The following is a 7500-nucleotide window of genomic DNA, read 5'->3' as shown; positions in this document are numbered from 1 at the left end:
TATTGTTATTTTTCGTCACTACCTCCCCGTGTCGGGAGTGGGTAATTTGCGCGCCTGCTGCCTTCCTTGGATGTGGTAGCCGTTTCTCAGGCTCCCTCTCCGGAATCGAACCCTGATTCCCCGTTACCCGTTGTCACCATGGTAGGCGCAGAAAGTACCATCGAAAGTTGATAGGGCAGACATTCGAATGAGACGTCGCCGCCGCGGGGGGGCCGGCGATCGGCTCGGGCGTTATCTAGAGTCACCAAAGGGGGGGCCGGGCCGGCGGCACCGCGGAGACCGACAGCCCGCCGGCTGTGAAAGCCGGCGGGCCCGCTGCACCGCGGCAAACCGAACCCGCGTGGGTTTTGGGTCTGATAAATGCGCGCGTCCCCGCGGAGACGGGTCGGCGCTCGTTTGCATGTATTAGCTCTAGAATTGCCACAGTTATCCAAGTAACGGTGGAGCGATCAAAGGAACCATAACTGATTTAATGAGCCATTCGCAGTTTCACTGTATCGGAACCGTGTGTACTTAGACTTGCATGGCTTAATCTTTGAGACAAGCATATGCTACTGGCAGGATCAACCAGGTAGCCCTCGCGTCCGGCGGTCTGTGTTTCTTGCATTGGAACCGGAGCTGAGCGGGGAGCCGGGCGCGGGGACCGGGCGGCGCCCGCGGGAGACGGCCTCCCGCGGGGTTACCCCCGGCGGCACCCCAGCCTCCCTCGTTGTTTTTTCTCTCTCATTTTTTTCGGACGTGGGCTACCGAAATTTCCGTTACCGATTCAGCCCCCGTGCGCGGTGAGGAAGTCGGCTGGGCCTCGGTATGTACTCGGTCCGTAGAGGCCGCGTTACCGCGTGGCGGTCAGTCGCGGGAGGGAGCCGGAGCCGCCCGCACGCCCGCGACCGCAACACGCACTCGGAGGCGGCGTCTTCTGACAGACGCCGGTAGGGTTTGAGAAACATGCTTTTTCGGGAAGGACCGCTCGGCTGACGCGGGCCTGGGCTCCCGCACCCCTCTCGTGGCGGGGCACCCGCGAGCGCGGCGGAACTCCCGTGTAGGACATCTCTGGGCCCGTGTGGCCGACGGGCACGCGACAGGGTCGTCTCGGTCTCGCGACGAAAGCGGTTTCGCGCTGGTTGGTGCGCTAGAGGTCGATCCGCAGGCCGAAGGAACCGTCCACCCGAACACCCCGGCGCGAGGCCGGGGCCGGCAGGGGCCCTCCGATGGCGGGTCATGCTTGCCAATCGGTCAGTGGTTGGTGTGGTGCAGTACATGTCAGGGTGTGGGTGCGAGATGGGCCGGGAGGACCGCTCCTCCTGCGTCGGACCCCGAGTCATAGGAAGTGCCGTTTTGTCACAACCCCAGGGGTGGGGTGGGTAACGGTAGGGAAGTGCCGGCCAACGCGCAGAGGTCGACCCGCAGGCCGAAGGAACCGTCCACCCGAACACCCCGGCGCGAGGCCGGGGCCGGCAGGGGCCCTCCGATGGCGGGTCATGATTGCCAATCGGTCAGTGGTTATGTGTGTGCTGCGGTGCCGGCCAACGCTCAGAGGTCGACCCGCAGGCCGAAGGAACCGTCCACCCGAACACCCCGGCGCGAGGCCGGGGCCGGCAGGGGCCCTCCGATGGCGGGTCATGATTGCCAATCGGTCAGTGGTTGTGTGTGTGCTGCGGTGCCGGCCAACGCTCAGAGGTCGACCCGCAGGCCGAAGGAACCGTCCACCCGAACACCCCGGCGCGAGGCCGGGGCCGGCAGGGGCCCTCCGATGGCGGGTCATGATTGCCAATCGGTCAGTGGTTATGTGTGTGCTGCGGTGCTGCGGTGCCGGCCAACGCTCAGAGGTCGACCCGCAGGCCGAAGGAACCGTCCACCCGAACACCCCGGCGCGAGGCCGGGGCCGGCAGGGGCCCTCCGATGGCGGGTCATGATTGCCAATCGGTCAGTGGTTGTGTGTGTTGCGGTGGGGCCGGGAGGACCGCTCCTCCTGCGTCGGTCCCCGGGTCATGGGAAGTGCCGTGTGGCGGTGGTGGGGCCGGGAGGACCGCTCCTCCTGCGTCGGACCCGAGTCATAGGAAGTGCCGTGTGGCGGGGCCGGGAGGACCGCTCCTCCTGCGTCGGACCCGAGTCATAGGAAGTGCCGTGTGGCGGGGCCGGGAGGACCGCTCCTCCTGCGTCGGACCCGAGTCATAGGAAGTGCCGTGTGGCGGGGCCGGGAGGACCGCTCCTCCTGCGTCGGACCCGAGTCATAGGAAGTGCCGTGTTGCGCTGGTGGGGCCGTGCCCGCCAACAGCCTTCAGTGGTCGGATACCACGTTTGCAAGCTCCCCGCTGGAATGGGGACTTAGAAGAAATGAGGGGAAAATTCCCCCGGAGCTCCGTGCCTGAGGGCGGGCTGTGAGCCGCGCCGCGTCCGCCAACAGCCTTCCATGGTCGGACACCATTGTTCGCAAGTTGCCCGCTGGAATGGGCACATAGAAGAAATTTCGAGGATAACATCCACCAGAGCGCCAGGGCGGCCGTTATTGCAGTATGCGTCCGCCTGGCAGCTCTCTTCCGCGGGAACCATTGGGCAATTTCTTTCACGGAGGTGGACATAGAAGAATTTTTGTTTCTAAAAACGTGGTTCCTAAAAATGTGCCCCAGGTGTTTTGGAAAACCCGGGTAAACCTGGGAAGTAGGCAAATGACCCTCTGACTAGGGGTAAAAACGTTTGCCTACTGCAGCGCCCCTAATGCAATTCGGCGGAACTGCAACGCCCCTGGTCGCCTAAACGCTACCCCTGGTCGCCTAAACCTCACCCCTGGTCGCCTAAACCTCACCCCTGGTCGCCTAAAAGTCACCCCTGGTCGCCTAAATTGTCAACCCCTGGTCACCTAAATTGTCAACCCCTGGTCGCCTAAAGGGGACTTAGAAGAAATGAGGGGGCAAATTCCCCCGGAGCTCCGTGCCTGAGGGCGGGCTGTGAGCCGCGCCGCGTCCGCCAACAGCCTTCAGTGGTCGGATACAATGTTTGAAAGGTCCCCGCTGGAAAGGGGACTTAGAAGAAATGAGGCAAATTTCCCCGGAGCTCCGTGCCTGAGGGCGGGCTGTGAGCCGCGCCGCGTCCGCCAACAGCCTTCAGTGGTCGGATACAATGTTTGAAAGGTCCCCGCTGGAAAGGGGACTTAGAAGAAATGAGGCAAATTTCCCCGGAGCTCCGTGCCTGAGTGCGGGCTGTGAGCCGCGCCGCGCCCGCCAACAGCCTTCAGTGGTCGGATACAATGTTTGAAAGTTCCCCGCTGGAAAGGGGACTTAGAAGAAATGAGGCAAATTTCCCCGGAGCTCCGTGCCTGAGGGCGGGCTGTGAGCCGCGCCGCGTCCGCCAACAGCCTTCAGTGGTCGGATACAATGTTTGAAAGGTCCCCGCTGGAAAGGGGACTTAGAAGAAATGAGGCAAATTTCCCCGGAGCTCCGTGCCTGAGTGCGGGCTGTGAGCCGCGCCGCGCCCGCCAACAGCCTTCAGTGGTCGGATACAATGTTTGAAAGTTCCCCGCTGGAAAGGGGACTTAGAAGAAATGAGGCAAATTTCCCCGGAGCTCCGTGCCTGAGGGCGGGCTGTGAGCCGCGCCGCGTCCGCCAACAGCCTTCAGTGGTCGGATACAATGTTTGAAAGGTCCCCGCTGGAAAGGGGACTTAGAAGAAATGAGGCAAATTTCCCCGGAGCTCCGTGCCTGAGGGCGGGCTGTGAGCCGCGCCGCGCCCGCCAACAGCCTTCAGTGGTCGGATACAATGTTTCAAAGTTCCCCGCTGGAAAGGGGACTTAGAAGAAATGAGGCAAATTCACCCGGAGCTCCGTGCCCGAGGGCCGGCTATGAGCCGCGCCGTGCCCGCCAACAGCCTTCCACGGTCGGATACAATGTTTCAAAGTTCCCCGCTGGAAAGGGGACTTAGAAGAAATGAGGCAAATTCACCCGGAGCTCCGTGCCCGAGGGCCGGCTATGAGCCGCGCCGTGCCCGCCAACAGCCTTCAGTGGTCGGATACAATGTTTCAAAGTTCCCCGCTGGAAAGGGGACTTAGAAGAAATGAGGCAAATTCCCCCGGAGCTCCGTGCTCGAGGGCCGGCTATGAGCCGCGCCGTGCCCGCCAACAGCCTTCCTTTGGTCGGATACAATGTTTCAAAGTTCCCCGCTGGAAAGGGGACTTAGAAGAAATGAGGCAAATTCCCCCGGAGCTCCGTGCTCGAGGGCCGGCTATGAGCCGCGCCGTGCCCGCCAACAGCCTTCCTTTGGTCGGATACAATGTTTCAAAGTTCCCCGCTGGAAAGGGGACTTAGAAGAAATGAGGCAAATTCCCCCGGAGCTCCGTGCTCGAGGGCCGGCTATGAGCCGCGCCGTGCCCGCCAACAGCCTTCCTTTGGTCGGATACAATGTTTCAAAGTTCCCCGCTGGAAAGGGGACTTAGAAGAATTGAGCAAATTTCACCGGAGCTCCGTGCCTGAGGGCGGGCTGTGAGCCGCGCCGCGCCCGCCAACAGCCTTCCTTTGGTCGGATACAATGTTTGAAAGTTCCCCGCTGGAAAGGGGACTTAGAAGAAATGAGGCAAATTTCCCCGGAGCTCCGTGCCTGATGGCGGGCTGTGAGCCGCGCCGCGCCCGCCAACAGCCTTCAGTGGTCGGATACAATGTTTGAAAGTTCCCCGCTGGAAAGGGGACTTAGAAGAATTGAGTAAAATTCACCCGGAGCTCCGTGCCCGAGGGCCGGCTATGAGCCGCGCCGCGCCCGCCAACAGCCTTCCTTTGGTCGGATACAATGTTTCAAAGTTCCCCGCTGGAAAGGGGACTTAGAAGAAATTTGTGAAAATTCACCCGGAGCTCCGTGCCTGAGGGCCGGCTATGAGCCGCGCCGTGCCCGCCAACAGCCTTCCACGGTCGGATACAATGTTTCAAAGTTCCCCGCTGGAAAGGGGACTTAGAAGAAATTTGTGAAAATTCACCCGGAGCTCCGTGCCCGAGGGCCGGCTATGAGCCGCGCCGTGCCCGCCAACAGCCTTCCACGGTCGGATACAATGTTTCAAAGTTCCCCGCTGGAAAGGGGACTTAGAAGAAATTTGTGAAAATTCACCCGGAGCTCCGTGCCTGAGGGCCGGCTATGAGCCGCGCCGTGCCCGCCAACAGCCTTCCACGGTCGGATACAATGTTTCAAAGTTCCCCGCTGGAAAGGGGACTTAGAAGAAATTTGTGAAAATTCACCCGGAGCTCCGTGCCCGAGGGCCGGCTATGAGCCGCGCCGTGCCCGCCAACAGCCTTCCACGGTCGGATACAATGTTTCAAAGTTCCCCGCTGGAAAGGGGACTTAGAAGAAATTTGTGAAAATTCACCCGGAGCTCCGTGCCTGAGGGCCGGCTATGAGCCGCGCCGTGCCCGCCAACAGCCTTCCACGGTCGGATACAATGTTTCAAAGTTCCCCGCTGGAAAGGGGACTTAGAAGAATTGAGTAAAATTCACCCGGAGCTCCGTGCCCGAGGGCCGGCTATGAGCCGCGCCGTGCCCGCCAACAGCCTTCCACGGTCGGATACAATGTTTCAAAGTTCCCCGCTGGAAAGGGGACTTAGAAGAAATTTGTGAAAATTCACCCGGAGCTCCGTGCCCGAGGGCCGGCTATGAGCCGCGCCGTGCCCGCCAACAGCCTTCCACGGTCGGATACAATGTTTCAAAGTTCCCCGCTGGAAAGGGGACTTAGAAGAAATTTGTGAAAATTCACCCGGAGCTCCGTGCCTGAGGGCCGGCTATGAGCCGCGCCGTGCCCGCCAACAGCCTTCCACGGTCGGATACAATGTTTCAAAGTTCCCCGCTGGAAAGGGGACTTAGAAGAAATTAGGCAACTTTCCCCGGAGCTCCATGCCTGAGTGCGGGCTGTTTGCCGCGCCGTGCCCGCCAACAGCCTTCAGTGGTCGGATACAATGTTTCAAAGTTCCCCGCTGGAAAGGGGACTTAGAAGAAATTATGAATATTTTTGTTTCTAAAAACGTGATCCCTGAAAATGTGCCCCAGGTGTTTTGGAAAACCCGGGTAAACCTGGGAAGTAGGCAAATGACCCTCTGACTAGGGGGGAAGAACGTTTGCCTACTGCAGCGCCCCTAATGCAATTCGGCGGAACTGCAACGCCCCTGGTCGCCTAAACGCTACCCCTGGTCGCCTAAAAGCTACCCCTGGTCGCCTAAAAGCTACCCCTGGTCGCCTAAACGCTACCCCTGGTCGCCTAAACGCTACCCCTGGTCGCCTAAACGCTACCCCTGGTCACCTAAACGCTACCCCTGGTCGCCTAAACGCTTCCCCTGGTCACCTAAACGCTACCCCTGGTCGCCTAAACGCTACCCCTGGTCGCCTAACTGACCCCTCGTGTGTGGGGATCAACGTTTGCCTACTAGGGCGTCCTCCGGCGGCCTCTCGGCAGTACTGCAGGCCCATTTTAGCCGAGCCCATTGAAATGAATGGGGGAATTTTATACGTTTTTGCCTTTTTTTTCCCCCCCTCGTTCTTTTTGTATTTATTCATTTATTTCAACTTTTACCGACTCAACCGCCCTCCGGCGTGCCCTCGGCGGTCCCGCAAGCCCAATTCGGCCGAGCCCATTGAAATGAATGGGGGAATTTTATACGTTTTGGCCTTTTTTTCCCCCCCTCGTTCTTTTTGTATTTATTCATTTATTTCAACTTTTACCGACTCAACCGCCCTCCGGCGTGCCCTCGGCGGTCCCGCAAGCCCAATTCGGCCGAGCCCATTGAAATGAATGGGGGAATTTTATACGTTTTTGCCTTTTTTTTTCCCCCCTCGTCCTTTTTGTATTTATTTACTTATTTCAACCTTTACCGACTTAGGGGCCGCTTTGCACCGCCTGTGCCCGGGGAAGGTGCTCCTATTCGGGCCAAGTGTGACACACGCCCGCCCTCCTCCTCCGGAGCTTCCATGAGGGTAGACTTAGGGGCCGCTTGGCACCGCCTGTGCCCGGGGAAGGTGCTCATATTCGGCTTCACTGTCAGGCAGCATGCACTCCTCCTCCGGAGCTTCCATTTGGGCAAACTTAGGGGCCGCTTGGCACCGCCCGTGCCCGGGGAAGGTGCTCCTATTCGGGCCAAGTGTGACACACGCCCGCACTCCTCCTCCGGAGCTTCCATTTGGGCAAACTTAGGGGCCGCTTGGCACCGCCTGTGCCCGGGGAAGGTGCTCATATTCGGCTTCACTGTCACACAGCATGCACTCCTCCTCCGGAGCTTCCATAAGGGCAAACTTAGGGGCCGCTTGGCACCGCCTGTGCCCGGGGAAGGTGCTCATATTCGGCTTCACTGTCACACAGCGTGCACTCCTCCTCCGGAGCTTCCATTTGGGCAAACTTAGGGGCCGCTTGGCACCGTCTGTGCCCGGGGAAGGTGCTCATATTCGGGCCAAGTGTGACACACGCCCGCACTCCTCCTCCGGAGCTTCCATGAGGGTAGACTTAGGGGCCGCTTGGCACCGCCTGTGCCCGGGGAAGGTGCTCA

At 60.2% G+C, this 7500-nt stretch overlaps 1 non-coding gene across 1 annotated transcript in view; it reads right to left on the bottom strand.

The window, feature by feature from the left end:
* LOC148314844 (18S ribosomal RNA) overlaps positions 1-574 on the bottom strand; it is a 1933-nt gene extending 1359 nt beyond the window's left edge. The window contains exon 1 of the ribosomal RNA XR_015841470.1: positions 1-574. This exon is cut by the window's left edge and continues 1359 nt beyond it. This is a non-coding gene — a ribosomal RNA (18S ribosomal RNA).
* Between the last annotated feature and the right edge of the window lie 6926 nt (positions 575-7500).

Source organism: Idiotropiscis lumnitzeri, unplaced genomic scaffold, assembly GCF_059441095.1.
Source record: "Idiotropiscis lumnitzeri isolate Australia: NSW breed Sydney's pygmy pipehorse unplaced genomic scaffold, RoL_Ilum_1.0 HiC_scaffold_203, whole genome shotgun sequence".
In the NCBI taxonomy this organism is placed as follows: Eukaryota; Metazoa; Chordata; class Actinopteri; order Syngnathiformes; family Syngnathidae; genus Idiotropiscis; species Idiotropiscis lumnitzeri.
The sequence above is the reverse complement of the archived record's forward strand: the minus strand, read 5'-3'. Positions and strand labels throughout refer to the sequence as shown.